Raw genomic sequence first — 14,078 nt, forward strand, 5'->3', positions numbered from 1 at the left:
AGCATTAGACAAGTAAATGAGTTGAAAAGTTGACATGAACTGTTACTATCTAGTGTATTAGAATTGGATTACAAAGCTGTTTCATTGGAGAATGTATTTTTATTGATTTATTTTTGTGGAGTAGCATCTGGTGTTTTGACTGTGTGCGTGGCCGTAGACAATCGCTCATTAAAAGGTTCGACTATCCAAAATATTAAAGGAGAACTGCACTTAAAGCCTCTAAACAAACATCCCATTCTGCATCAGATGATCAATATAATATACCCATTAGCCATTTATTTAGTTGTGTCTGTTTGAAACATGCTGTAAGTATATATATATATATATATTCTCTGAAATGATGACTTATAACAGCCACAAAGCATTTTTAATCAGGATACAATTTGTTTTCAAATAGTTCAAAGGTTTTATGGAAAAATAAATGAACATCATACTAGGATTGCAAATGATGCATGTGTTTGGAAATGGATGATGGATTTAAACATTTGAGAAAAATACAGAATAATATTGGTAAAAATGCATTTGAAAAAAGCTATAGCAATGAAACATATTGCATTTCTTATATTTACACCCTCTCTGTTGTTTCAAATGTTTACAGTAAACAGCAAGTATGTATCAAGTGTCCGGCAGCTGAAGGAACTTGTATTCATTTATTGTGGGAATGTCAGAGAATGAAATAGTTGTGGTCTGCTGTGAAAATGGCCTCTTTTGTCCATCCTAGGCTAGCGTAGATCACTTGAGGGAATTGCGTCACAACAGTTGCTAATGTTAGGCAAGTTAGCTCATATGTGTTGAAGTGGAGATGATTGAAATAAACGACTCCGTGTCGGCTCAGCTTCTCCATTATCCTGACATGGTGTCACAGTTAAGGACTACACGCCTACAGTGACCAAAGAATGGAAAAGTTGATGTTTCATTTTGCTTGATTGAAGCAGTGCTTTTGTCGTGTTCCCACCTTACAATACCTCTTGTATGCAGTTCAAAAAAGAAACGACTGTAACCTTCTTAAGTTCATTTTCCTTTACCGTTTGACATATTGACTGTCCGCCATGTCCTACAATCATATTCCCTTTTTTAAATGCCTCATTTAATGCTTTTTTATTGCCCTTTAAAGCCTTCATTTACGCAAAACCATTAATACACACAACCACACTTCAAGTTGATGGACATCAGACTATATTGCTCATCATAACGCTAGTTTGGAGTGGATAACAAATTGTAATGATGTAACATTCAGTTATGCTTCCAGTCTGCTGTAATCGAAAAGGGATCAACATTTCTCATATTGAACTTCTATTTCATTATTGTGACCCAATTTTGGCCTGAAAACACCCTCTGTTTGGGAAAACTTACTAAGGATTCCTTCCACTTTTTTCCGCTTAAGGATGCGCTTTGGTGTTCCTGCAGGTTTGTTTCCAGGGCGTCAAAAAGGGACAGCATTTTGACACGTAGAAAAAAGAGGTCCAAATAAAGGCATACATTTGGGCTCTGCAGCATGTCTCATGGCAGCAAGGCGGAACAATGATATGAATACGCCGCTCTCAGGAAAGAGCTCTTGCTGGCCCGATTGTTGAGGAGGGCCGTCGCTGTATTTGTCTCCAACCAAGTCGCAGAGAGTTTGAAGTACTCTGACTTGGACCGGATCTGAAAGGGAAAAAAGAGCACAAACAATAGCAGAAGGAGAAAATGTGTTCAAAGTTGAAGTCAACAAAACAATGACATCATGAATGCTACTTACCTATTTTCAAGAGGACTTCTTCAATTCCTTCTTTTTCTGCCCACATTTTTTCCATCACATGGCGTCCATGATTTTTCTGCCTGTGGTTGATAACAGATAGTGTCCTCAATAGATGGGTTGCCTGCATCTCTCCTGTCTGGTGCCAGGAAAGCTGCCTTTTTATTCTCAGGTGGATTCAGGTAGCAAGCTATTGTGTACGCCGGGTGAAGGACCATAGGTGTGGACATTTGGTGATGGGCCAGCGGTGTGGGGATGGGAGGGGTGTACAGCCTCCATAGAGTGATCAAACTTGGCTGCTGAGGCCATTGGTTGATGGGCAGGATGCATGGTCTTCGTAGGGAAATGGACCTTTGATGTGGAGACCATATGGCAGGGGTGTCCAAACTTTTTCCACTGAAAAATCAAAGCAAGCGGGGGCCATTTTCATATTTTTGATTTGAAAAACCAATACAATATATGTATCAAAAATATACATTTAGGCCTCCACTCAGTTAGGGTTTTGGTCAAAAAAATATATTAAAAATGTGTCATTATTCAGTATTATTAGTATTGTTTTCAGTATTATTCATGTTTTAAATCTCTAGATCAACATTAGGGAAAAAATGGAAAAAACAGAAAATATGCAATATTTTCATCCAATAACTTTTTGAGGTGGAATATTTGAGATGATATAATAATTGAAGCCTTCATTTTGGATTTTGATTCATTATTATTTTTGGAGCAATGACACTTCAAAACAAATCACACTAAAATAATTGGGGATCGAAAAGCGTCCTACTCATTAAATCATACATTTTTTTACTGTCGATGCATCAGTGTTGTCGGGTCTCCCACTAATTATCGTTCAGAATAGCCAGGAATTGAGATATTGCACAGGCAGCCCATGCATACTGTGCCCTCTGGGCAACAGTAGCAATGAAATGCCCAGTCACCTGGGAATCTGGCCGCATAGTCCTTATAGCTGTTCAACCAACCTTTTTAAGTTACGGTTGGGTAGTTAACATGGGCGCCGATTGCATCGAACCTTGATAGCAGTTCAGCAAACCATTTTAAGTTACAGTTTTAACAAGTACCAAACGTTGAAACCGTGAGTCAGGATGGTGTGTGGAAAAGCTAAATGCCCGTGTCAGTCTCCCTGATAGTAAAATTGTGAAAGCAAACTTTTTGACAAATGGTCTATTAAAATGTGACATTTGATATTGGTTTTACCATCGACTGGTGACTTTGATGTGCTGCCCAAACAGTGAAGTAGACCGTCAATGTTCTATTAATAGCAAAACCCTTGGACTCTGAAAGTTGTAACATGTTGAAAACTGTGAAAAGAGTAGTCGCTGCAAAGAAGGCTTTGTAGAAGCAAGAATTTTGGAAAATCCTGGACTTTCCAAAATGGTGTAATAGGTTAAAAAATGTGGAAACATTGTATTGTTGTACCTTTATTTGTAGTTATTCTCCTTTTTTAAAAGTAAATGAGGCCATTCCTGGAGGAATTGTGTACGAATGCTCCAATGCTGGGAGACTGACACAGGCATTTTGCTTTTACACACACCATTCTGACCCACGGTTTCAACACTTGGTACTTCTTAAAACCGTAACTTAAAAGGGTTGGCTAAACAGCTACTAAGGTACGAGGCAATTGGCACCCATGCTAACTACCCAACCGTAACTTAAAAAGGTTGGTTGAACAGCTATAAGGACTACGCAGCCAGTCTGCGGCCGGGCAGACCTTCGCTGCTGTTGCCCGGAGGGCACAGCATGCATGGGCTGCCCGGCGGCCGGGCAGACCTTCGCTGCTGTTGCCCGGAGGGCACAGCATGCATGGGCTGCCCGGCGGCCGGGCAGACCTTCGCTGCTGTTGCCCGGGCTCCTTGTGTTTTCTTTCTACTTACTAAATACATCATTTCTGTTCCAAACAGCATCACTGATGTCAACGGCAACATTTGATGATCATTTGAAAAATTAAAAATCCTGCGGTATAGGCATCTTTGGCAGGAGGTGTCTTCTGCCAAGGCATTTACTCTCCTGAAGGAATAAATAAAGTACTATCTAATCTAAATTTATTGATGTCTTGGACAATTTTTCAATCGGTGGAGAATTATTGAAGTAATAACATGTTGAAATGACAAATTGTAATACGGAATTTCGGGAAAACAGAGAATTTTTCCACTTCTTATGCAGAAGAAAGCTTCGACGGTGGAACAGTTAAAACGCGTTGAAAAATGTGGAAGGAGTAGTCGCCAGAAAAAGCTATAGCACAAGTATTGTGCGGCTGAATCAAGTTCGTTTTTGGGAATTTTTGCGTAAGGCCCCCCCCCCCTTACGACATTCTCGAGAATTTCTTTTTTCCAAAATTATGCATTTTCTGCCCTTTTTGGGTTTTATCGGCACTTCTGAAGAGGTTTTGAGACATTTCCTACAACTATAGCACAAGTATTGTGCGGCTGAAGCAAGTTCGTTTTTGGGGATTTTTGCGTAAGGCCCCCCCCCCCCCTTACGACATTTTCGTGAAATAAAGTTTTCTAAAAATATGCATTTTCTGCCCTTTTTGGGTTTTGTCAGCACTTCTGAAGAGGTTTTGAAACATTTCCTACAACTATGACACCAGTATTGTGCGGCTGAAGAAAGTTCGTTTTTGGGAATTTTTGCGTAAGGCGCCCCCCTTACGACATTTTCGAGAATTTTTTTTCCCAAAACTATGCATTTTCTGCCCTTTTTGGGTTTTGTCGGCACTTCTGAAGAGGTTTTGAGATATTTCCTACAACTATAGCACAAGTATTGTGCGACGGAAGAAAGTTCGTTTTTGTGAATTTTTGCGTAAGGCCCCCCCCCCCTTACGACATTTTCGAGAAAAAAAGTTTTCCAAAAATATGCATTTTCTGCCCTTTTTGGATTTTGTCGGCACTTCTGAAGAGGTTTTGAGACATTTCCTACAACTATAGCACAAGTATTGTGCGGCTGAAGAAAGTTCGAAGGTGGAATGGTTTGAATAGGTTAAAACTTCGAAAAGTTGTATTGTTGTATCTTTATTTGTCATTATTTATTTTTTTTATATTTTATTAAACATTAAAAACTAGATGAGGCAATTCCTGAAGGAATTGCATGTGATTGCTCCAATGCTGATGATGAACTGAAATCCCGAAATTATTTTAGCATTGTTGAAATCAAGCACACGATTCCTGAAGAGTCTGAAAATTTTGAAGTTGGAACAGTTGGAATCAGATGGAATAAGTGCAACTTTGAAGGATGTCCCATTGATTTCAATAGGAATTTCCCCAAAACTTAGTCCATGAGTACTGTGCCTGTTAGCAACATTAGCAATGACCTGCTAGTCCTTATACTTGTTCAACCAACCCTTTTAAGTTACGGTTTGGTAGTTAACATGGACTACGATTGAAACCGTGATTCAGGATGGTGTGTGGAAAAGTTAAATTCCTGTGTCAAATGTCCAGACCACAAACAACAAGATTAAATAAATGTCTGTTGAAAAGTAATACTGAATTTGTCATTTGACTGGGGGTTCTGTTTGATTGATTTGTCAAAAAGTCTTTGACAGTAAAGAAGACTGCCTATGTCCAGTGTAGATTAAAGTCTTGACATTACCTGACCTGTGTGATTGTTAGTGATGGGTTGATGAGGCGTTGCACAGCCTTTTGACACATTTATAAACTGTATTGATCCTGTGTCACTAAATACTGACATCTGCTGGACATTAAAATTCCCTACAGGAAATCTATGGACCAACTCAACTGACACTGATTTTATGACCGAGTATATCCAACAATATAAACCAAGTCATTGAATTTCATTTAGGATTATTTCATAACAAAACTGTAGTAGTTAACATAAAAACTATAGTAGTTAATAACATAAAATTGTTGTAGTTAACATAAAAACGATAGTAATTAACATAAAAAACGATAGTAGTTAACATAAAACTATAGTAAACATAAAAACTATAGGAGTTAACTTCAAAAGTCTAGTAGTTAATAACAAAACTATAGTAGTTAACATAAAACTATTATTTCACACAAAACTATAGTAGTTAACAAAAACTATCATAGTTAGCATAACTAATAGTTAATAACAAAACTATAGTAATTAATAACATACTGTCAAGCTATAGTAGTTAATAACATAAAATGTATAATAGTTAACATAAAACTATAGTAGTTAAAAACAAAACTATTCAATAGTAGTTGATATAAAAACGATAGTAGTTAACATAAAAACGATAGTAGTTAACATAAAAAAATGTAATAGTTAACATAAAAACTATGAGTTAACTTAAAAAGTCTATAATTAATACCAAAACTCTAGTAGTTAACATAAAAACTATAGTAGTTAATAACATAAAATGTACAATAGTTAACATAAAACTATAGTAGTTAAAAACAAAACTATACAATATTAGTTGATATAAAACGATAGTAGTTAACATAAAAACGATAGTAGTTAACATAAAAAATGTAATAGTTAACATAAAATCTATAGGAGTTAACTTAAAGAGTCTAGTAGTTAATAACAAAACTATAGTAGTTAACATAAAAACTATAGTAGTTAATAACATAAAATGTACAATAGTTAACATAAAACTATAGTAGTTAAAAACAAAACTATACAATATTAGTTGATATAAAACGATAGTAGTTAACATAAAAACGATAGTAGTTAACATAAAAAATGTAATAGTTAACATAAAAACTATAGGAGTTAACTTAAAAAATCTAGTAGTTAATGACAAAACTATAGTAGTTAACATAAAAACTATAGTAGTTAATAACATAAAATTGTTGTAGTTAACATAAAAACGATAGTAGTTAACATAAAAAATGTAATAGTTAACATAAAAACTATAGGAGTTAACTTAAAAAGTCTAGTAGTTAATAACAAACCTATAGTACTTAACATAAAAACTATAGTAGTTAATAACATAAAATTGTTGTAGTTAACATAAAAACGATAGTAATTAACACAAAAAACAATATTAGTTAACATAAAACTATAGTAAACATTAAAACTTGTAGGAGTTAACTCAAAAAGTCTTTTAGTTAATAACAAAACTATAGTAGTTAACATAAAACTATATTATTTCACATAAAACTATAGTAGTTGACAAAAACTATAGTAGTTAACATAAAAACAATAGTAGTTGAAAACAAAACTTTAGTAGTTAAAACTATAGCAGTTAACATAAAAACTATAACAATTAATACAACTAGAGTAGTTAATAACAAAACTGTAGTAGTTAACATAAAACTACAGTAGTTATTAACATAAAAACTATAGTAGTAAACATAAATCTATAGTAGTTAACATAAAAACTATAGTAGTTAATAACATAAAAACTATAGTAGTCAATCACATAAAAACTATAGTAGTTAACATAAAACTACAGTAGTTATTAACATAAAAACTATAGTAGTAAACATAAATCTATAGTAGTTAACATAAAAACTATAGTAGTTAATAACATAAAAACTATAGTAGTTAATCACATAAAAACTATAGTAGTTAACATAAAACTACAGTAGTTATTAACATAAAAACTATAGTAGTAAACATAAATCTATAGTAGTTAACATAAAAACTATAGTAGTTAATAACAAAAAACTGTAGTAGTTAACATAAAAGCTATTGCAATTAATAACATAAAGCTATAGTAGTTAATAACCAGAGGTGGGTAGAGGAGCCAGAAATTGTACTCAAGTAAGAGTACTGTTACTTAACAGATGTATTACTCAAGTAAAAGTAAGGAGTAGTCACCCAAATATTTACTTGAGTAAAAGTAAAAAGTATGTTGTGAAAAAACTACTCAAGTACTGAGTAACTGATGAGTAACCTGTTCCTTTAATGATGACGGCAACAAGTAATGCACAAAAACATAAAAATAGCAATAAGCAAATTCAGAGCCAGGAATATCTCTTAAGCAACTAAAACAATGATATATATTAAATAATAGTACATTAAAATAAGGCACAATAAATTAACATTGATTGAGACTTTTATTATTAGATAGCACAGTACAGTACATATTTTGTACAATTGAGCACTAAATGGTAACACCCCAATAAGTTTTTCAAGGTGTTTAAGTCGGGTCATGTGACCGCCTGGCTCTGTTTGATTGGTCCAAGGTCACCAGTGACTGCATGTGATTGGTGAAACGCTGGCATGTGTAGATTCTACTTGGAAAAACCAAAACAAACATTAACAGATCCATTCCAAAAAAGTAGCGAGTAGCGAGCTGAATGTAGATAAATGGATTGGAGTAAAAGTAGCCTTTCTTCTCTATAAATATACTCAAGTAAAAGTAAAAGTATGTTGGTAGAAGTACAATGGATCCCAAAAGTTACTCAAGTAGATGTAACGGAGTAAATGTAGCGCGTTACTACCCACCTCTGATTATATTAGACTACAATTATTTAACATCAGATATTCCACTCAGAAATATTTATGGAGGAACATTTGGAATATTTTGTGTGTTTTCCCTTGAACAAAAAGTTGTTTTAATGACAAAAAATACAATCGAATGAAAATCTATAATTAACTAACTATAATTACATCTGAAGTTGATTTAGATGTGTGTATTTTATATATATATAAAATAGAATGGACTTTGTCATTTTATTTGCATATAAAGAGATGAAGGACTCCAACATAAGGTACAGTAGTGAGAACAAATATGGGCAGAAGAGGTAATAAAGGAAGAACTAACAATTGAAATAAACAGACTACTATCCAATCAAAATAATGAGCAATCCTGTACAATATACAACATTTTATAGGAATACAAAATACTGTACAATACACAGAACAAGACAAGAGTACCCAAGTAATAAATAACAATCATTGTCGGACATATTGCACTGGAAAGGTAGTATTGTAGGATATTGGATAGGGCTGATTTATTATTATTATTATTATAAGTTAGAGTTCAACATGGTGACAGCTCTGGGAAATAAGCTGTTTCTTCTGCCTCTGATGCACCTGCCCCATGGTAGCAGGTGGAAGCCATACATCCATATATATATACATACATATGTATATATGGATGCATATATGTATATACTGTATATGTATATGTATGCATATATATACACATGTATATATACACACACACACACATATATATATATATATATATATATATATACATATACATACATACATACATACATACACACACACATATATATATATATATATGTATATATACATATATATATATATATATATATATATATATATATATATATATATATATATATGAAGATGATTTGTAACTGGTTCACTAAAATGATTTGGGATTCAAATGAAATATTCCATTTTGAATATATTGGAGGAACATTTTGCATATTTTCGTATGTTTCCTGTAAAATGAATTACTAATTAAATATTCCCCTCAAGGTGATATATATAATGCGTATTTCTTCCATGAACAAAACATAAAAGGCATAAAGCAAAAATATTAAAACCTTATATTGACGGAGCCAACGTTAGATAAGAATTTAAGCATTAAAAAAACACTTTAATGACTGAGACACCTTTGGGTCCTCGGGGCAAAACTTGAGGGAAGCCTTGAAGCTTACAAAAAAAAATAATAATAATAAATAAAAAACATTGGTTTTGAAAATGAAAAAGTTTGAGATGCTTTGATTTCTAAAAAGGTTTAGAGAGCCCTAGTTTAAGTTCCTGTTTCTATGAGCCAACATTTGACTTCCTGGCATAAACAACACATGACTACTGCTGTTATTAGCATCATTATTAATATTATTATCATGATCTATTTCATTCTTTTCTCCCTTCCTTGCACACAAACTGTAGCATCATGTGTGCACACTTCCTGCTCGCACTCTAAATGTTGTTTTACACTTAAGCAGACACCCGCCGGATCATTAGTCTGATTAGCAACAAATAAACTCACAGCCACAACAACCAATTGACTTGTGCTGCACACACACACACACACACACACACACACACACACACACACACACACACACACACACACACACACACACACACACACACACACACACTCTAGCATCTCTGAAGAGAAAAGTTTGCAAGATTGAGGAGAAAAATAATCATTTTCAGGTTGCAAATATTGACAATCCATAAACTTGCATAGGAGGAATGCATTTATCAATATAATATATATATATAATTTGTAATATTGTTTGATTAAGTTACTTTTGTTTTTTATGCATTTTGGGGAATTGATATATTTTAATATGATAAATAATTACATCTTGCATATTATTGGCATGTAAACAAAGATTTGTTAAAAAAAAAAGAGAAAAGAAACCATTTGGGCAGATTTTGCCTCACATTTAGGATGATTGCATTTCATGTTGTGAGAAGACAATATCGTGACAAATTGTACACATTTGTCTAATTCCTTCTCCTGGGATAATAACAGTTCATTATCTGTATGCAGCAACACACACAAAAACACACAAACCATTACACAGCTTTCACATTATATGGAGAAAAAAAAAACACACAAAAAAAATTAAAGTACCAATGATTGTCACACACACACACGCACGCACACACACACACACACACACACACACACACACACACACACACACACAGGAGGTGTGGCGAAATTATTATTATTTTAAAAAATAATTATATAATGGAACCATTGAAATAAGCTTAGATTATATTAAATTAATCAAATAGTTAAATCAATCATAAATAATTATTTGAATCATTAAATCATTTGATTCACTAAATTAAATATTAGATCATTGAATCAATACTTAAATGAATCAATAAATAATCAAAGTATTCATTAAGCAAGTATTTGAATCATAAATTAAATATTAATACTTAAATAATTAAATATTGATACTTAAATAATTAATATTAATAATATTTAATACTTACTTAAATCATTAAAATAAGTGATTAAATTGTGAAATTAAATTAAATACATAACGCATTAAAATAATCATTATTTGATCATTAAATTAAATGTAAAAATGTAATGTAATTATTACTTGAATCATTAAATGATTAATTATTCAAATCATAATAAATAAATGAAATCGTGAAATGTGCTTCAATTTTTAATTTAATTAAAGAGTTAAAGCATGTTTGAATCATTAAATAATTTGACTCATTAAATTAAATATGACATCATTGAATCAATACTTAATTTGATCAATAAATAATTAAATTAAACAATTTGAATCATTAAATTAAATATTACACCATTAAATCATTAAATAATTAATTAAATTGTGAAAATACATATCACATTAAATTAATCATTATTTGTATCATTAAATATTAAAACCATAATTTAATCATTACTTCAACCATTAAATAATTAAATCAATAATTTCTTAAATCATTACATAAATAAATCATTAAATTGTAATTCATAATTAAATAAATTAATGTTTCCTATGATACAATTTATTTAATAACAATAATTAATGACACATTTAACTCATTATTTAAATGTGTTCAGATTTATTCAACATTTAGATTATTTTGTCTCTTCTTTTGCAGTTTTTCAGCCATGAATATTATTCCTTTAAGACTAGTTGTCCTTCTTCTTGTCTCCGAGACATCTTTCATTGCATGTCACTCATTTAAACGGGTGTACTGTCGCTTTAAGACAAGTCACCTCTTTCACAGTTTGCACTCACCTCAGGTATGACGTCACTTCTAGTCCTTCTTCTTGTTGGAAGTGCTGCCTCAAACATGTCCTCATCTTCTTCTTGATGGAAGTGCTGCCTCAAACATGTCCTCATCTTCTTCTTGTTGGAAGTGCTGCCTCAAACATGTCCTCATCTTCTTCTTGTTGGAAGTGCTGCCTCAAACATGTCCTCATCTTCTTCTTCTTGTTGGAAGTGCTGCCTCAAACATGTCCTCATCTTCTTCTTGTTGGAAGTGCTGCCTCAAACATGTCCTCATCTTCTTCTTGTTGGAAGTGCTGCCTCAAACATGTCCTCATCTTCTTCTTGTTGGAAGTGCTGCCTCAAACATGTCCTCATCTTCTTCTTGTTGGAAGTGCTGCCTCAAACATGTCCTCATCTTCTTCTTCTTGTTGGAAGTGCTGCCTCAAACATGTCCTCATCTTCTTCTTGTTGGAAGTGCTGCCTCAAACATGTCCTCATCTTCTTCTTCTTGTTGGAAGTGCTGCCTCAAACATGTCCTCATCTTCTTCTTGTTGGAAGTGCTGCCTCAAACATGTCCTCATCTTCTTCTTCTTGTTGGAAGTGCTGCCTCAAACATGTCCTCATCTTCTTCTTGTTGGAAGTGCTGCCTCAAACATGTCATCTTCTTCTTGTTGGAAGTGCTGCCTCAAACATGTCCTCATCTTCTTCTTGTTGGAAGTGCTGCCTCAAACATGTCCTCATCTTCTTCTTGTTGGAAGTGCTGCCTCAAACATGTCCTCATCTTCTTCTTGTTGGAAGTGCTGCCTCAAACATGTCCTCATCTTCTTCTTGTTGGAAGTGCTGCCTCAAACATGTCCTCATCTTCTTCTTGTTGGAAGTGCTGCCTTAAAAAAAGTCCTCATCTTGTCATGCAGGTGGAACACAAACACTTCTTAAACGCCACCAAATATTTACTTCTCTTTCTCCTCAATAAATCCACATTATTCTTCCCTTCTTTCCTTCTTTTCCAGGGGGATGGAGCTTTTTTCCCTTGTAAAACAAACACAAAAGCAAACACATGAACTTCCAGCTAATACCTGTAATCCCTCACACTGCCCCCTGTGGACACATGATGTAATAACATCAACACACACAATCATCTGCATTTTTTTGTACTCAATCAACAAAGAAGTATGTATTCAGTGTAAAAAAATGCAATGTATAAAAATTCAGTGTAAAAAAATTCAGTACAAAAAATTGGTGTAAAAAAATTCAGTGTATTAAAATTCAGAGTATAAAAATGTAGCGTCAAAAAAATTCAGTGTAAAAATATTCAACATAAAAAAAATCAGTGCAAAAAATTCAGCGTAAAACAATTCAGTGGTAAAAATTTCAGTGCACAAAAATTCAGTGTGTAAAAAATCAGGGTAAAAAAATGCAATGTAAAAAAAAAGTATTTGTAAAGAAATTCAGTGTATAAATATTTGATGTAAAAAATATCAGTATATAAAAATTTAGTGTATGATTTCTGCGTAAAGAAAATTAGGTGTGAAAAATTTCAGCGTAAAAAATGTTTTGTCTATAAATATTCATAGTAAAAATTTCAGCGTATAAAATTTTGGTCTATAAAAATTCAGCGTAAAAAAAATCAGTGTAAAAAAATAAATGTGAAAAAAATTCAGTGCAAAAAAAAATTCTGTGTGTAAAAATTGACTGTAAATAATTTCAGTGCATAAAAATTCAGTGAAAAAAATGTCAGCGTATAAAAGTGTTGTGTTATAAAAATTCAGGGTGTAAAAATTCAGCATAAAAAAAATTCAGTGTAAAAAAATTCAGCTTGATAAAAATTTAGTGTAAAAAATTTTAGTGAATAAAAAGTTAGTGTGTAAAAATTCAGTGTAAAAAAAATGCAATGTATAAAAATTAAGTGTAAAAAAAGTATTTGTAAATAAATTCAGTGTATAAATATTTAATGTAAAAAAAATCAGTATATAAAAATTTAGTGTATGATTTCAGCATAAAGAAAATTAGGTGTGAAAAATTTCAGCGTAAAAAATTCTGTGTATAAAAATTCTGTGTATAAAAATTCAGCGTAAAAAAAAATCAGTGTGAAAAAACGAATGTGAAAAAAATTCAGTGCAAAAAAAATTCTGTGTAGAAATTGAGTGTAAAAAATTTCAGTGCATAAAAATTCAGTGAAAACAATTTCGGCGTATAAAAGTGTTGTGTATAAAGTTTTAGGGTATAAAAATTCAGCATAAAAAAAATTCTGTGTAAAAAAATTCAATGTAAAAAAATTCAGCTTGAAAAAAATTCAGTGTAAAAAATTTCAGTGCATAAAAATGATGTCAACGGCAACATTTGATGATCATTTGAAAAATTAAAAATCCTGCGGTATAGGCATCTTTGGCAGGAGGTGTCTTCTGCCAAGGCATTTACTCTCCTGAAGGAATAAATAAAGTAGTATCTAATCTAAATTTATTGATGTCTTGGACAATTTTTCAATCGGTGGAGAATTGTTGAAGTAATAACATGTTGAAATGACAAATGGTAATACGGAATTTCGGGAAAACAGAGAATTTTTCCACTTCTTATGCAGAAGAAAGCTTCGACGGTGGAAATGTTAAAACGCGTTGAAAAATGTGGAAGGTGTAGTCGCCAGAAAAAGGGTGGAAATAGGGCTTCGGAAAAGCAGGAATTCTGGAAAATCCTCAACTTTTTTTGAC

At 32.5% G+C, this 14,078-nt stretch overlaps 1 long non-coding RNA gene across 1 annotated transcript; it reads right to left on the reverse strand.

The window, feature by feature from the left end:
- Nucleotides 1–805: 805 nt before the first annotated feature.
- On the reverse strand, nucleotides 806–11,488 carry LOC133540208 (uncharacterized). Its single transcript, XR_009803582.1, has 3 exons — nucleotides 11,401–11,488; nucleotides 1,739–2,131; nucleotides 806–1,644 (listed from the first exon to the last, which is right to left on the reverse strand). It is a non-coding gene; the product is annotated as an uncharacterized LOC133540208 (long non-coding RNA).
- Nucleotides 11,489–14,078: the final 2,590 nt, after the last annotated feature.

This window comes from Nerophis ophidion, linkage group LG21, assembly GCF_033978795.1.
Source record: "Nerophis ophidion isolate RoL-2023_Sa linkage group LG21, RoL_Noph_v1.0, whole genome shotgun sequence".
NCBI lineage: Eukaryota > Metazoa > Chordata > Actinopteri > Syngnathiformes > Syngnathidae > Nerophis > Nerophis ophidion.